Source organism: Equus przewalskii, unplaced genomic scaffold (genome assembly GCF_037783145.1).
Source record: "Equus przewalskii isolate Varuska unplaced genomic scaffold, EquPr2 ChrUn-10, whole genome shotgun sequence".
NCBI classification, from domain to species: Eukaryota; Metazoa; Chordata; class Mammalia; order Perissodactyla; family Equidae; genus Equus; species Equus przewalskii.
This window is the reverse complement of record NW_027228747.1, coordinates 2189980-2207258: the sequence shown is the minus strand read 5'-3', so window position 1 is coordinate 2207258 and position 17279 is coordinate 2189980.

Here is a 17279-nt window from a genome sequence, read left to right as displayed (position 1 = left end):
CTTCTTCCCCAACCCCCACCAATGATCAAGTCCTTGCTATCCCTGCCAACACCTCCCAAGCTCAGACTGAGGTCATTTCTCACCTGAACTATTGCAATGGCCTTCAAGCTGGTCTCCTTTGCTCCCTGTGTCCACACACCTGCAACCCATCTGCCACACAGAGGACAAGGTGTTCTACTTAAAATTCTGACCTAATCATATCACTCCTTGAGCTAACACTTGTCAGTGGCTCTCTGTACTTAGAGAATGAGAACACAAGCTCAAGTCCTCCTAACAGGACAAGAGTTAGGAGGAAGTCTGGATAGGACTGGGTGGGAAGATTGGGGGCAAAAGGAGAAGTAATCAGAAACACCCAAAGTATGTGCAAAATCTTTTTTGAAGTCATAGGTTTTGATTATTTTTAAATAGATCTTATTTTTTAGGACATTTTTGGATTTGCAAAAATTTGAGAAATAGAATAGAGAGTTCCCATACACTCCACACCCAGTTTCTTTGTTATTAACATCTTACATTAGTATGGTACGCTTACTATTATAATTAACAAAACAATATTGATGCATTATTATTAACTAAAGTTCATGGTTTATTCTGATTTTTACCTAACGTCCTTTTCTGTTCCAGGATCCCACCTAGGATATGGCACTACCCTTCTTTGTCTTGTCTCCTTAGGTCCTCTTGACTGTGACAGTTTCTCAGACTTTCCTGGTTTTTGATGACCTTGACATTTTTGAGGGGTCTTGGTCAGGTATTTTGTAGAATATTCCTCAACTTGGGTTTATCTGATAATTTTCTCATGATTAGCCTGGGGTTAAGGGTTTTTAGGAGGTAGACAACAGATTTAAAGTGACTTATGCCATTTTCATCACATAATATAAAGAGTGCATGCTATTAACACTATTTATCACCTTGGTCACCTGGTTGAGGTGGGGTGCCAGGTTTCTCCACTGTAAAGTTACTCTGCAAATTCCCATCCTTCTATACTATAGCTTTTGGAAGGAAGTCACTATGCAAAGCTCACAGTTAGGAAGTCGGGGGTTAAGTTCCCCATCATTGAGGGTGAAGTATCAACATAAATTATTTGGAATTTTCTGTACAGAAAATTTATTGCTTCACTCTTTCTATTTATTTATTTATTTATATCAGTATGGACTCATACATATTTATTTTATACTTTGGGCTATAATCCAACAGTACTATATTTATCTTCTTTTTTTATTGTGGTAAAATATGGATAACATAAACTTACTATCTTAATCATTGTACAGTTTGGTGATGTTAAGTACATTCATGTTATGAAAGCATCACCACTATTCATCTCCAGCTCTCTTTTCATCTTGCAAAACTGAAACTCTATAGCCATTAAACAATAACTCCGCATGACCCTCTTCCCACAGCCCCTGGCAACCACTGTTCTCCTTTCTTTCTTTCTTTTTTTAATCTCCCCTTTCCCCCATTACACCAGACTCTGATAACCACCATTCTACTCTCTGTTACTATAAATTCAGCTTTTTTGGTCACAAATAGCAAGATTTCCTTCATTTTTAAGGCTAAATAATATGTATATTATACATTTTTATTATGTGCCACATTAAATATAATTATAATATATTATAGATATAATAATATATGTATATATTAGGTTTATCAGATATGTGTTTTGAAAATATTTTCTCCCAGTCTGTGGCTTAGTATTATCTTTCATAGAGCACAAGATTTAAATTTTAGCAAAGTCCAACTTATCAATGCTTTCTTTTAGGAATCATGGTTTGGTGTTTTATCTAAAAATTCATTGACAAATCCAAGACAACTTAGATTGTCTCCCAGTTATACTATAGACGTTTTATGGTTTTTCATTTTACATTTAGGTCTATGATCACTTTGAGTTAATTTTTGTGAAAGGTATAAGGTCTGGGTCTCAATTAATTTTTTTGCATGTGAATGTCCAATTGCTCCAACACTGTGTTGGAAAGTCTGTCCTTTCTACACTGAAATGCTTTTGATTCTTTGTCAAAATTAGTTGACTACGTTTGTCTGGCGCTATTTCTGGATCCTCTCTTCTGTTTCTTGGACTATAGATCTATTCTTTCACTGATATCGTGATGTTTTGATTACTGTGCTTTATAGTAAGTCTTAAAATTGAGTAATGTCAGTCCTCTAACTTCATCTTTCTTTTCAGTTTTGTATTGGCTATTTTGAGTCTTTTGCCTTTTCATAGAAACTTCAGAATCAGTACGTTGATACCCACAAAATAGCTTGCTGAGATTTTGTTTAGGGTTGCCTTGAATCTGTAGATCAATTTGGGAAGAATTCACATCTTAACAATATTGAGTCTGAATCTGTGAACATGGATATCCTTCCATTTGTTTAGGTCTTCTTTGATTTCTTTCATCAGACTCTTGTAGTTTTCATGTCTAAATCTTGTACATATTTTGTTAGATTTTACTTAAGTATTTCATTTTTTTGGTAAGTGGCATTGTGTTTTTAATTTCAAATTCCAATTGTTCATTGCTAGGATATAGAAAAACAATTGTCTTTTGTATGTTACGCTTGTATCCTGTGGTCTTGCTGTAATTACTGTTAGTTCAGAAGTTTTGTTGTTGATTCTTTGGGATTTTCTACATAGACAATCATGGCATTTGTGAACAAAGTTTTATTTCTTCCTTCGCATCTATATGCTTTTTACTGCCTTTTCATGTCTTGCTTCCATTACAATGTTGAACAGGAATGATGAGAGGGCACACGAGGGCCTTGTTCTCCATCTTAGGGGGAAAGTGTCTAGTTTCTCACCATTAAGTATAATCTTGGCTGTAGGTTTTCTGCAGTTGATCTTAATCCAGATGAGGAAATTCTCCTCTATTCCTAGTTTGCTGAGCATTTTTATCATGAGTGGGTGTTGAGTTTTGTCAAATGCTTTTTCTGTATTAATTAGTATGACCATGATTTTTCTTCTTTAGCTAGTTGATGTGGTGGATTACATTAATTGATTTTCAAATATTGAACCAGCATTGCATACCTCGGATAAATATCACTTGATAGTGGTATAAAATTCTTTTTATAACTTGTTGGATTTGATTTGCTAACATTTTGTTGAGGATTTTCACATCTATGTTCATGAGAGATGTTGGTCTGTAATTTTCCTTTCTTTTGGACTCATGGAATGAGTTAGGAAGCATTCCCTCTGCTTCTATTTTCTGGCAGAGATGGTAGAGAATCAGTATTATTTCTTCCTTAAATGTTTAGTGGAATTCACCAGTGAAACCATCTGGGCCTGGTGCTTTCCTTTTTGGAATATGATTAATTCGAGGTATTTAATAGTTACAGATCTATTCATTTTTATCTATTTCTCCTTTTGTATGTTTTGGTAGTTGGTATCTTTTAAAGAATCAGTCCATTTGGTCTAACTTGCCAAAATGTGGGCATAGAGTTGTCCTTAGTTTTCCTTTAGGATCCTTTTAATGTTCATCGAATGAGTAGCAATGACCCTTCTTTCATTTCTGATACTAATAATTTGTGTCCCATCTCTTTCTTTCTTAGTTTGGCAAGAGATTTATCAATTTTATTCATCTTTTTAAAAAGCCAGATTTGATTTTGTTGATTTTCTCTAAAAATTACTTTCAATTTCATTGATTTCTACTCTGATTTTTATTTCTTTTCTGCTGCTTGCTTTAGTCTTAATTACTTTTCCTTCATTTGTTCCTTGTGGTAGAGGCTCAGATTGTTGATTTTAGATCTTACTTTTTTTCTAATATATACATTCAATATTCTAACTATCCCTCTAAGAGTGCTTTTGCTGCATCTCAGAAAATTTGATTATTTGTATTTTCATTCAGTTTAAAATATTTCAATTTGTCTTGAGACTTCTTTGGTCCTTGGGTTATTCATAAGTACGTTGTTTAATCTCTGAAATTTTTCAGCTTCCATTCTGTTATTGGCTTCTAGTTCAATTACATTGTTGTCCGAGAACATAATTTGTATGATTTTTATTCTTTCAAATCTCTTAAAGTGTATATTACAACCCAGAAGGTGATCCATCTTGGTGAATGTTTATTTTGCTATTGTTTGTTGGAGTATTCTATAAATGTCAGATTCAGTTAATTGACAGTGCTTTTCAGGTTGCCATATGCTTACTGATTTTCTGCCTACTTGATCTATCAGTTACTGAAAGAGGAGTGCTAAGGTCTCCAAGCATGGTAGTGGATTTGTCTTTTTCTCCTTGCAGTTCTGTCAGTTTTTGCTTCATGTACATTGATGCTCTCTTGTTAGGTGCATACACTTCAAGGATTGTTGTGCTTTCTTGGAGAATTGGCTCCTTTATCATTGTGTAATGCTTCTTTTTATTGCTGAATATTTTTCCTGTTTTGAAGTCTGCTTTGTGTGAAATTAGTCTATCTACTAATATACTATTATTTAGTTAGTATTCGCATAGTATATTTTTTCCATCCCTTTAGACACCTTAATGTTGTCTTTATATTTAAAGTGGGTTTCTTCTAGACCATATATAGTTGAGTATTGTTTTTTATCCATGCTTACAATCCCTGTCATTTAATTGATGTATTTAGACCATTCACATTTAAAGTGGTTATTAATATAGTTGTATTATCACCATGTTTAGAACCATTTTCTATTCATGGCACTTGTTATTTTTTTCTTTCCATTTTTTCTGCCTTCTCTGACTTTAATTGAGCATTTATATGATTTCATTTTATCGTCTCTGTTAGCATATCAATTATACACGTTTTTAAAAACATTTTCATGGTTTCCCTAGAGTTTAAAATTTACATTTACAACTTACAAAATTTAGTTATACGTTTACATTTACAGCTACTCTAAATCCACTTTCAAATAACAATATACTGTTCACAGGTAGTGTAGATAGTTTATAACATAGTATTTTCAATTCTTCTCTCCTATCCCTTATAGTATTTCTGTCATTCATATCACTCATCTCTATGTGTTAATCACCCAATACATTGTTACTATTCTTACTTTGAACAGTTATCTATTAGATCAACTAAGAATAAGAAAAATAAACATTTTATTTCACCTTCATTTATTCCTTTTTTGATGCTCTTTCTTTCTTAACTTAGGTCTGAGTTTCTGTCCTATATTATTTTCCCTCTTATTTTTTTTAGGAAGATTAAGCCCTGAGCTAACTACTGGCAATCCTCTTCTTTTTGCTGAGGAAAACTGACCCTGAGCTAACATCCATGCCCATCTTTCTCTACTTTATACGTAGGATGCCTACCACAACATGGCTTTTGCCAAGTGGTGCCGTGTCCGCACCCGGGATCCAAACTGGCAAACCTCAGGCCGCTGAGAAGCAGAACTTGTGAACTTAACCTCTGTACCACCAGGCTGGATCCTTCCTTCTTATTTTAACATTCTTTCTTCTTTTAACATTTCTTACAGACCAGGGTTGCTGGCAATAAATTTCCAGAACTTTGTTTGAGGAAAATCTTTATTTCACTTTCAGTTAGTAAGGATAATATCACTAGATATAGAATTTGAGATTTTCTCCTTTTAACACTTTAAATATTTCACTTACCCTCTTCTTGCTCATGGGGTTCCTGGCGAAAAGTCTGATGTGATTCTTATCCTTGTTCCCTATAGATGAGATTCTTCATTTTCTTTCTTCAAGGTTTTATTTTTTGTTTTCTGCAGTTGAGTAGAACAAGCCTAGGTGTAGATTTTGGGGTATTTATCAAACTTGTTCTTCTCAGAGTATTCTGGATCTTCACTGAGAATGTGGTTTAATGTCTAACACTCATTTTGGAAACTCTTTGACTTAATACTTCAAATATTTCTTCTGCTCCATTTTGTCTTTCATCTCCTCTGGTATTCTGGTTGTACGTGTGTTACACCTTTTGAAATTATCCCACATTTCTTGGATATTCTGTTAGGGGTTTTTGTTTGTTTGTTTTTTGCATTTCAGTTGGGAAGTTTCTATTGACATGGTCACTGATTCTTTCCTCAGCTTGTTCAGTATACTGATCAGCTTCATTTCTGTCAAAGTGTTTTTGATGTCTGGTATTTCCTTTTGATTCATTCTGAGAGTTTCCATTTATCTACTTTATCTATTTGTTCTTTCACTCTGTCCACTTTTACCATCAGAGCCCTTATATATTAACCACAGTTATTTTAAATTCCCTGTCTGATAATTCGAATGTCTGTGTCATATCTGAGTCTGGTCCTGATGCTTGCATCATCTTTTCAGTCTGTGTTGTTTTGTTTGTTTGCCTCTTAGCATGCCTTGTAATTTTTTTTAAGCCAGATGTGATGTATCAGATATTAGAGACTCAAGGAAATAGGCCTTTAGTGTGAGGTTTTCTGTTAGTCTGGCTAGAAGCTGGTCTGTGTTTAATGTTTTCTATGTCTGTGAGTGTCAGAGGATTCAAATTACTCTAGTGCCCTACTTTTGGTCTTCTCTGTTGTCCTTGAGTGTCCCTGGAACTCCTTAAATAGAGTCTGCACCAATACAATTGACAAATCTCCATCAAGAGTAATCAAGGGGGAAAAAGAGAATATACAAATTATTAATATCATGAGAGAAGTAACATCACTACAGATTACTCAGATATTACAATTATAATAAAGAACATATTTTACCTGGTGAAGGACAAATGTCTGACCAGGACATACTGTTTACTTGCCAATTACTAATCATGATGTTCTAATACATGATGTCATTAATGTAGCAGACCAGCATGACGTTTTTTGGAATGTCCAGATTGTCAAGATCTTTCTGAATTTATTGTATCAGAGAGCAAGAGAGTTAACATGGCCCAAAGGCAAAACCATAAATGTATATTGCTGCCCATCTTAGATGAATGCAAACTGTATTTACTCTCCTTCCTGCTCAGGTATTGAAAAAAATCCACGCATAAGATCTATAGCTGCACACTACATACTAGAGGCTGTATTAATCTGCATTATTAAGAATTTTATACGTCACAGAAGCTATAATTGTGGTTACCTCTTGGTTAAGTTTGTGGGACTCTACTATCCTTCTATTAGTTGGATTCTCCAGAGAAACAGAATCACTTATACAAAAAGAGAATTATACTGAATTGGTTCAAGTGCTTGTGGAGACTTTAAAGTCCAAATCTACAGTGTGGGCCAGCAGGCTTGAGACCTAGGGAAACCGATGGTGCAGTTCCAGTCTGAAGGAAAGCAGATGGAGAGCCAGGAGAGCTGATGTTCAGATGAATTCCATGGCTGTCTGCTGGAGAATATTTTCTTGCTCTGGGAAGCAGATCTTGTAGGTCAATTCAGACCTTCAGTCCTGCCCACATTATGGAAATCAATCTGTTTACTCAAGTTCACCATTTTAAATATTAATGTCATCCAAAAACACCCTCCAAGTTGACACATAAAATGAACCATCACAATCATTCATCATGATCCCTTGGTTTTTTTCAGAGGCGCCACTGCTGAGTTAAATAGGGACTTGTAAGAGCGGCATACTTTGAGATTGGCACTAATTTCTGCCATTTTTCCAAGATGTTGTATTGTTTTTTATTTACTATCTTGGTTAGTGTGGGGAGTGTGCAGTTTTGGGGGTTTAAATTTGGCCTTTCTACTGTGATGGTTCTTACTCTAGGGATCAAGGAACAAACATGAGAAAATTGCCAGATCCTAAGTATGTTCATCCTATAAGTATGCATACAGGAACTGGAAAAATGGCCATGGTGTGTCCATGAACCTCTTGGACCCATTGTGAAAAGGATCTGGGCCAGAACTCAATTTATCACCTGACCTCAATATACATTTATTCTAACAGGAAGGCTAGGATGACCCCTGGGGCTCTTGACGTTAGTGTCAGTCCAGACTATACATCCAACACCCTCAAGAGATATGGATACTTCTTTTTCTCCAAAGTACAGTTACTTGGGAGATAATTGGGTGCATCACTACTGTATGCACTTGATGTGATGCTGTAGGGTCCTTCCTCAAGAGTTCCCTTTCAGTCAATGGGTTTTGGGTCTGAAAACTGCCTCAGGACTGGATCTTGGGTGACGAATTATGACTTAGCTTTGAGACGGCTGCTATCAGCCTTATACATGGAACAAATACATATCCCTAATGACTGTCCATCTATCTTGTCCTTAGGAACACCATCTTCTATTATCCTTTGCTCTAGATCCCTGTAAGTCAGGGCATGCTGGTGGACATTCGGACATTTCAGTCTTGCTGACTTTTATAGTAATCACGTCTTCTTTACCTCTAATGACTAACTAATGTCACCTGTCCTCTGCTCTTCCTGAATCCTATAATTTTCATTGACACTATGGAGTCCAGTTCAATAAACATTTCCTACCTCAGCCCCAAGTTACAGAGGACAGCCACCATTGGGCTTCTCAGTAAGGGTGAGACACTCCTCACCAATACAGTCCTTATAACTTTAGTGAAAGGAGTATCTTCTGGGCCCTCCCAAAATACATACTAAGTTGATTGCTTTTGCGGTTATATAATAGATTCATGCTAGCACACTCACTTCTCAAACTTGTTATCCTTTTCTCAATACTCTGCTAAAGTGTTTCATTTTCACCTCATTTAATGCAGGGCCTCACTTTTCCCAAGGTGCAAAGACATCCCAGCAGCAAATTAGGACTGCTTCTGGGGAACTGAGTCATGAGTATTTCCCTCACATCAATAAACATTCCCCTAATCAGTTTCATATCCCACTCCACATGGTCGAATAACCTCAAGATCTTTCCCAGGGAATTCTCCCATGTGCTGGTCCATATTAGCCAGGTCCTGTAGATCATTCAGTGAGTAATTCTTCCTCCCTTAGGACAGCACTACTCCAGTTGGCTCTGCTGAGACTAGACCAATGGCCAGGAGAGGAAGTGGGGCAGACCTTGAGTTAAACAAGTATTGTCTTACAAGGCATCTGTTTCAGTTGAAACCTCTATAGCCTTTAGCCAATTGAAATGTGAGGACTGATATATTCTATTCAAGGAGAGTAGCCCTCTTCAGCAGGCTGAGAAAATTCAGAAGATAATGAAATCCAGTGTTATCAAGCACATCGTGAATATGTTCCTATCCCAAGTCTTGAGGTTCCATTCCTTCCCTATCAGGACCCAACCTTTGGTATAAGAAACATGTGGAAACTGCATATTCAACCTTCTATGATAGTTACTATTAGGTCCTAGGCCTGGTGTTTAGCATCATCTGCCTTCTGCAGGAGATAAGGGTCTCTTTAAACACTGCTATGGAGGCCTTCTGACTTTTACATCATGTCTTAAGTTCATGAATGATGACCTGAATTTGTCATTTTTTCTCAGGCATCAATAGGGTCCAGCAACAATCAACCAATGCCACTGTTCTTATGGTTGCAATTTCCTCCATATACCTCAAATGTCAAGGATACTGCACAAGCCAGTGCAGCATCATCCACTATATATTGCCCCAATTGACCATAAATGACAGGAAGTACAATGCCACAACATGCCAAGGGCTATCGACACTCCACTTACCACCAGTGAAGGGGTTCTTGTTTTCTTCTGGTCAGTGAGCAAGCTGCCTTCAGAATCCCACCATTATAACCTGTTTTCTGGGACCAAACTGGTATCAATTGTCATTCTTTGGGTTTCCCAGAAGCATTCCCTGAGATGAGGATTTGTTTGCAAGTGATTTATTAAGACAGTGTTTGCAGGGGAAACTAGTAAGGGAGCAGGAGAAGCAGGCCTGGAAAGGAGAATAAACAATGTGGATGTGTGGTTTCAGGCACAAATGTGTGGAAAGTAGCTTCAACTTGATCCTACAGAAGAACTCTAGTGTGTAAAGGTCTCAGAGCCGTACTGACATGAGGCAAGAGAGCTAGGTTTCTGTACCCCTGTGCCTGTAAGTCATTGGCTAAGAGCCACTCCAGGGAGACATGAAATCCCAGGTCCTTCAGGCTTTCTGCATGTGAGGACAGAGCAGATTCAGTTGCCCAAGGGCTCACCTAAAGAAGCATCACAATATGAACAAATGGAGGCAGAACTATACCGAGGCCTATGCAGTGTTGAATGATACCATGAGGATGCAGTCAGCAAAGCATAGACCATGAAAAACTCTATATGACAAAGAATACAGTTTCTTCAATAAAAAAATTCCCAGAAGACAAAAAAAAATGGACAAGGAATCTATAGATTAAAATAAATTTAAGAGATAGATTAACAAATAACAATGCATCTACCTTATTTTGATCTCAATTCTAGTAAATTGTTAGGAAATTAACGACTTTTAAGAGATAATTGGAAATGCAAATGCTTAGTGGATATTTCACAGTAAAAGACACTTTGTGTATTTTTAGGGGGTGGTAATATTTTAAATAACTACCTGGAAAAGTAAAATGTACTTAATTTAGAGATATCTACAGATGAAGTGATTTGAGTCTGGAATTTGCTTAAAAAAAAAAACACTGGAGAGGGCAGTGAGGGGCGATATAACTGAAAAAGATTAGCCATAATTTGACAATTATTAAGCTGAGTGATATACGTGAGATTCATTCTAGTATTCTGTCCACTTTTGTATAAGTTTAAAATTTCCCATAAAATAGTAAAAAATAATTTTATTGAAAAATGCTAATATATACAATATAGAAAGTATATCCTTCACAACTCCTTAAATATACAGTAAAACATTAGATTTCAACTTAAAATGTAAAGAGCAGTGCAGAACTTTTCAAACGTTTTATAGAGATGTCTTTGTATAGAGAAGAGTAGTCTGAGACAAGAGAAGACATACAAGTAGTTTCTTTTGAAAAGTGACCCCAAGTAGAGGAAGTCAGGGGCAGTTGAAAGAACAAAACAAGACAGAGGGAAAGTCGACCTGAGGCTGTGTTGCTGAGCTGGGTGTTTCTGTGGGCACCTGGGGCTAAATCCCATGGGGGAGCTTCTAAAGACCATGTAGAATGTGTGTCATAATCACTCACCTCTGACACTGAAAGGACGTCATCTCTCCATGGCCTCATGTCGTCTAATCCTCAGCAGTTGTCCAGGGGCTGTTAAGTCCCTCGCGCTTCCACATTATGCTTGCACCAACATAGTGGGCGGGATCCTGTGAGCGTTCCAGGGGAGGCAGTCAAGAGACAGAAGAGATACTTGGTGTAGCTGAAGTGATGTGCGATCAGGTTACCCTGAGCATATGTGGTTGCCATAGCTACATATCTCTATGCAGAAAGGAGGTCGAGAAAATGGGAGATAGGGCATAAAAGTGTCAAGACTGTAAGCATCTAAAAAGTCTGACAAGAGACACTTGCGGGCCTCATGGTCAGCGTCTTTCCCTTATTGCTGCAGTCCCTCTCGTCCTGTTGCAATGGTCCCTCTCCCCCCTTGCAATAATCATTTTGAATAAAGTCTCTCCTTACTAAATAAAAAAAAAATAGTAATAGTAGTAATAAAGTTTAACAGCAACTGAATTATTTCCCTAGTAATTTTTCTTTCTCATTTAAACTCAAACTTATTGTAAATCTATTTTTCTTTGTAGTTTCTGCTCTGACTATAGGCATGACACTTTTTTTATTTCCAGTATCAATTTTTTATCTTTCTTATTCAGGTCAATATTGTCAGTCTTTATTTTTTTCATCTTTTCAAAGAATCAATTTGACTTCGTTGATTCCCCTCTTGTATCTTTGTTTTCTGTTTCATTAATTTCCGATTTTATATTTAGTATTTTCTTATGTCTCCTTTCTTTAACATCTTCTAATTTTTTTAATTCTAATTTCTTACGGGAGAATTTTACATCATTAATTTTCAGTCTTTCACATTTCAATAAAAAGTGTAAACCTTGAATCCCCTTTCATCTTTTTGCTTTTACTGTATATCCCATGAGTTCTAATATGCAGTATTTATGTTATTGTTTATTCTATGCATTTTCTGATTTCCTCCAGCTTGTCGGGGCATGAGGCCTTCCACAAAAGACTATAATGATTGCCTTTTGGCTTATGGGCTTTAGGAAATTTCCTAGTACCAAGGAATGAGAGTGCAATTCAAGCAAGAAGAAACTACAACGGGTGGCCTACCACAGGTACAGGTTAGTCAAGAGGAAGAGCATCCAAGATAGCCTGCCAGTCTTCCAAAGGGTCTGTAGTCTCTTGCTGTCCTCTAGTGTCGTAGTGCAGAAGTGCAGACCTGGAAGGGAAGGGCTCCAGCCAAGAAGACGCCAAAGAGCAAAGCTTGGCTATCCAGGCCCTGTTTGAGACATCTCCAAGGAGACGGTGATGAATAGGGCAGTTTGTGTCCTGAAGGATACAGAGTTAGCAGGGATATGAGACAAATGCACAAATGACTCTATGAACAATAATTGCCACCATTTAGTGAGTGCTGGCCATGCAACAATCAGTGTCAAAGGCTTTACCTGCATGATCTCATCTTCCCAGAACACCAGTGCTATGACGTAGGTGTGATTATCCTCCTGACCTTAGAGACAAGGAGACTGAGGTTCAGTGAGGACAAGTCGTGCACCTAAGGTCACTCAGCCAGCCCCTGAGATTCAAGCCCAGATGTGTCTGAAACCAGAGCCCGTGCCCCTGCAAAGGCTTTGGGGACTCAGAGTTGGGAAGTCACACAAAAGGTTAGTGGACTCTCAGAACACCTTCCTAGAGGAGGTGACATACAATTGGGCTTTGAAGAATGAGTACCGAGGAATGGATACCAAAACGGGATGGAGCAGGGTCCCCGATGGAACCACCTGAGTGAAGGCATAGATGGAGAGAAACACTGTGAGTGTGACCAGAACGAATGGTCCAGTTTGGCTGGAGTATGGGAAGCAGAGAGGGAGAATAGAAATACCGGCTGGCCTTGATACTCTGTGTTCTGTGTTCTTCCCATCGTGTTCTTCCCTAAGTCTTCTGCTACAGGTGTGAGGCTGCTGAAAATGAAATAAGAGGCATGATTTCCAACCCGTGTGGAAAGACAGAACCCACAAGCCCTGTGTGACTCCTTCTGAACAGTAGGGATGACCCAGAGCAGCCAGGAACTCTGAGGGGCAAAGTGGGAGGCAAGTTAAAGAGTACAGTGGGCTAGTCTGGGATGGTAGTTCTGTCTGGGAGAAGGGTGGTAGGAGGAGATTCCTTCAAGAAGAGGCCACTTGACCCAGTGACTCTCTCCCCTGGACTTTAAATGGTTTAACAAGTTCGAATGTGTACAGATGGACAAAAAACATGCTTTCAAAATCAAGGCACTTTTCCAGAAAAGCTGTGATGTAGAATACAATGCAAAAATACCTACACTTGGCGTCAGCAAGTCTGTCACTGTTACCTTACTAAAACCTGGTTTCTTCTTGGCTAAATTTAGAGTAGAAATATGCTCTCTGGGTTCTGATAAGAATCCAAGATAAGGGAGGGTGAGGGAGCCTTGACTCTTGCCTTGGTTCAGCCCACCTTCTAAGAGCAGGCAGAGTGATACTTCTCAAGCAAAAGTCAGATCCAGTCACTACACACTCAGATCCTTCAGGCCTCACACCCCATGGAACTCCGCCCTGCCCGGCTCCCTGAACTCACCCCGCTCCTTGTCCACCAGACTCTAGGCATGTGACGCTCATGGAACACATCATAAGCAGCCCCGTCTCAGGGACTTTGCATTTAATCTTGCTCTGCCTCTATCCACAGACCTTTCCATGACCATCTTATTATCAAGGCCTGTTTCCATGTCTCTTCCTTAGAGACGGCCTCCTTAACCACACTAATTGAACATTACCATGTCCTAGTTTCTTCGTAGCCCTCATGACTTACCAGAAGTTATATTATTTGTTTCTTGGTTGTATATGCATTTATCATCTCTCTTTTCCTACCAGGATGTAAGATCTGAGGGAGAAGAGCCTGTGTGGGCTCTGCTGTGCCCTCTTTGCTCTGTCCCTAGACAGTGGCAGGTGCTTGGTAGGTATTTGTTGCTGCAGACACACTGACTCTCTGTTATCCAAGTTTTCCATGTCTGGGGTGTTCTTGGTGATTCCCCACCTGATTAGGCTTCACAAAGACCCTTGAGGTGTAGCAAGAACAGGCACCCATCCTGCAGCTCATGAGCCTAGAAATTGGTCAGTGCCTTGGACCAATTTCTGGGCATTCCCTCCAGATGCCCAACTCTCTTTTGTTGGAATGATGGTGGTGTGATGGAATGGTTTGCCAGAGAGTTAGGTAGGAGTGGAGGGGAAGCAGTGGGCTGGGAAAAGGAAAACTTCTCTGAGCCAGAGGGATGGGTGAAGTTATCTCCCAAATCAGGAAACATCTAGGAGAAAACGGAGGGTGACCTTGACCTTAATTCACTGTTAGTGCACTGAGGAGACAATATTTCCTCTAGAAAGCCTGTAGCAATGCCTCCTGGCTGGTTTATATCCTCCTCAACCTGCTGCAACAGCCTCCAAATAACTCTACAAAAGCACTTATTGTATACTATTCAAATGATTTGTATAGTCTGTTACCGGCTCTAGGTTCTGAGGACTTGCAAGGCAGAAACTACCTCTTATTTCTCTCTGAATCCTCAGAGCCTAGAACATAGTAGGTGTTCCCTAAATGTGGAGCAACTACATTTCTGAGGCTGCCTGAGTGAGCTCTCTATGCCACTCCTCCCCTACAGTCCCGAGGTGGACTTACCATGCAAACAGCTGCTCTATGTCATCGGCATCCAGGATTACACCCTTGCACAGACCCATGGGCTGTGAGGCAATTTCCCCAGATGCCTCACAACAGAAGGAGGAAGGAACCCAGAGAGGCAAATCTGGGACGTGCATCATGAAAGATACCATTCTATTTATACCCTTCCTTGAAGAGAAACAAACATGTCTATAAACACAAAAGATCTTCACACATGTAAGTCTACAAGTATGAGTGTGGGGGGTTGGGGTGTGTGTGTGTGTGTGTGTGTGCATTCACACATCTTTCTTGTGATAGAGGGTGAAGAAGCTGTTGCCTCATGACTGTCTCCCTCAGCTCAGCTTCCCATGAACTTCTATTTGGACGATTCATTCAACAAATATTTATTGCGTTTAGCTCCACATTCATTTGAGCTTGCTAGTAGTCAACCTTCAAAAACTAATACTTGGTTGCTTTGTTCCTTAAGACTGTTATTTAATTTTCCCAAAAGAAAACATTCCCTCAGCCACTGGTCTCATCCATGGCACAGCATGACTTCAATTCCTGGAACATTTACTGGGATCTTGTTATGCACCTGGCTCTGTGCTAGTCTTTAAGGAGGGAATTTGTGGGTCTATCCTCCAGGGTATAACACTATTGGGGTTAACAAATCTCATGCCCAAATACATACCCAAGAACCAAGAATAACATCCTAGTAGATGTGGGGAAGGCTATGGAAGGCTATGGAAGTGAGAGACAGTGTCTTTAGGCAGAAAGGACATATTTCTTGGGAATGAGAAAGACTTTATGAAGAAGATACCATTTGAATTCTATATTTCAAGGGTATTTTTTCTTTCTTTTTTATTCTATATGGGAAACTCAAAATATCAGAAACTACTCATTTAAAATGTAGATGGCTAATTTCTCACTGTGTCTTCACTCCCTCCCTCTGGAGATATCTAAGCATCATTTCAGAGAGCAACAGCTTGTTCCTTAAGTTAGCTTTGACCTCCATGCCCGACAGTACTTCCGTTCTCTCTTTGCCACTACAGCTCTGGGCTCTAGTATCTCTGAAAATCTCCAATCACATCCGTGTTTTATCCTCTAAATCTCCTCCACTTGCCTCTTTCCCCTGCCCGGACCACAGTCCGAACTACCCTCCCCTCAAGGTTTCCATCTCTAGCGATTTGATTGATAGTGCTCTTGAGTTGATTCCAACTCAACTCCTCGCGACCCTGTGTACAGCAGAGCAGAGCCCTGCCCAGTCTTTTGCACCATCCTCTCACCTTCTGGTGCTATATCAGACAATGTTCCACTGCTATTCATGGCTAATTTTTTTTCAGAAGTGGGTGGCCAGGTCCTTTTTCCTTGTCTGTCTTAGTCTGTAAGCTCCACTGAAAGCTATCCACTATGGATGACTGTGCTTGTATTTGAAATACTAGTGGCATAGCTTGCAGCATCACAGCAACGTACAGCTGCCACAGTGTAACAGCCAACAAGCAGGTGGTGTGGTTCCCTGACAGGGAATGAACCCAGGCCACAGCAATGAGAGTGCTGAATCTTAACCACTAGACCACCAGGATTGACTTCCATCGCTAGTAGGGCCTTTCTATTGGCCCCTATGTGGTCCTCAGACCCAGGTCAGCCCTACTGTCTAATCCTGCTGCTCCTCCTTCTGGACCCACAGTCTTCATGGGGAAATGCATAGATGCAGCCCTGGCCACCCCCAGTCCATTCATCCCAACCTCCTGCCATTCTATATATTCTTCCTTCTTGAGCAGATTCCTAAGGTCTTGTCCTCTCCTCAGAGAGTGTTATTCCTCTGTCCATAATCTGACTCTCAAAGGAAACTGGGGATTCTATATTTACATAAAAACTGAGCTCCCTTTTGCTCACTTTTGTTTTCTCCAGCTAGACTTAAGCAACTTGAGGACAGGATATTTTTTCACTGCTTCCGTGCTCAGTGGTACTTAGCCCTGTGCTTAGCTACTTGGTAGGTGCTCAGCAAACACCTGGGGTTGCATTTTATTTAGATGTGCTTCCTTCAGTTCCTAGCAAAGGACACTGTGCAAGAGAGAGTCCCCTGCATAGTAGTGGGGACCGACGGAGGGTGTGTGCACATGTGTGTGTATGCATTTGTGTGTAGTACAGGATATAAAGAGTCTAACCCTCATGGACCCTTGATATGACTCAGAATTCCAGACACAAAGTCTGACCTCTCTACTTGGAAACAAACACGATACCTGCTTGTCTGGGTTCCACACGCCCACTTGCCAGTATTATCCCAGCTCAAGGGTGTGCATGGAAAAGGAGGAGGAGGCATTGTTCTCCACTGCCCCAGTCTACTCAGCCCCAGCCTCACTGCTGAGTGCAGAATGAAGTTAACCAGAGGCCAGGAACCAGGAGTAATGGGACCTGAGGCTCCTGGGATCTGCTCTTCCATGTTTTGTGGCATCACTGTGTCTCATGCCCGTAAGTGGTGGGAGACCAGGACCCAGCCTTTTTGCCTAATTATTTGCTGCCTAAAATGGAACTATATTTCAAACTGCTTATTTAATGCATTTCTCTTCAGGTTTCTTAAGAACCAAGGGATAAGCCTATATTTTAACATTGTAAGGATGCATTTTACTTAGGTAAAGAGTGATGTATTTATAGATTTCCATATACTTGTAGCTAAAATACGTTAGGCCAACTTTGGAAACTCTGCCTTGCATTTTTCATG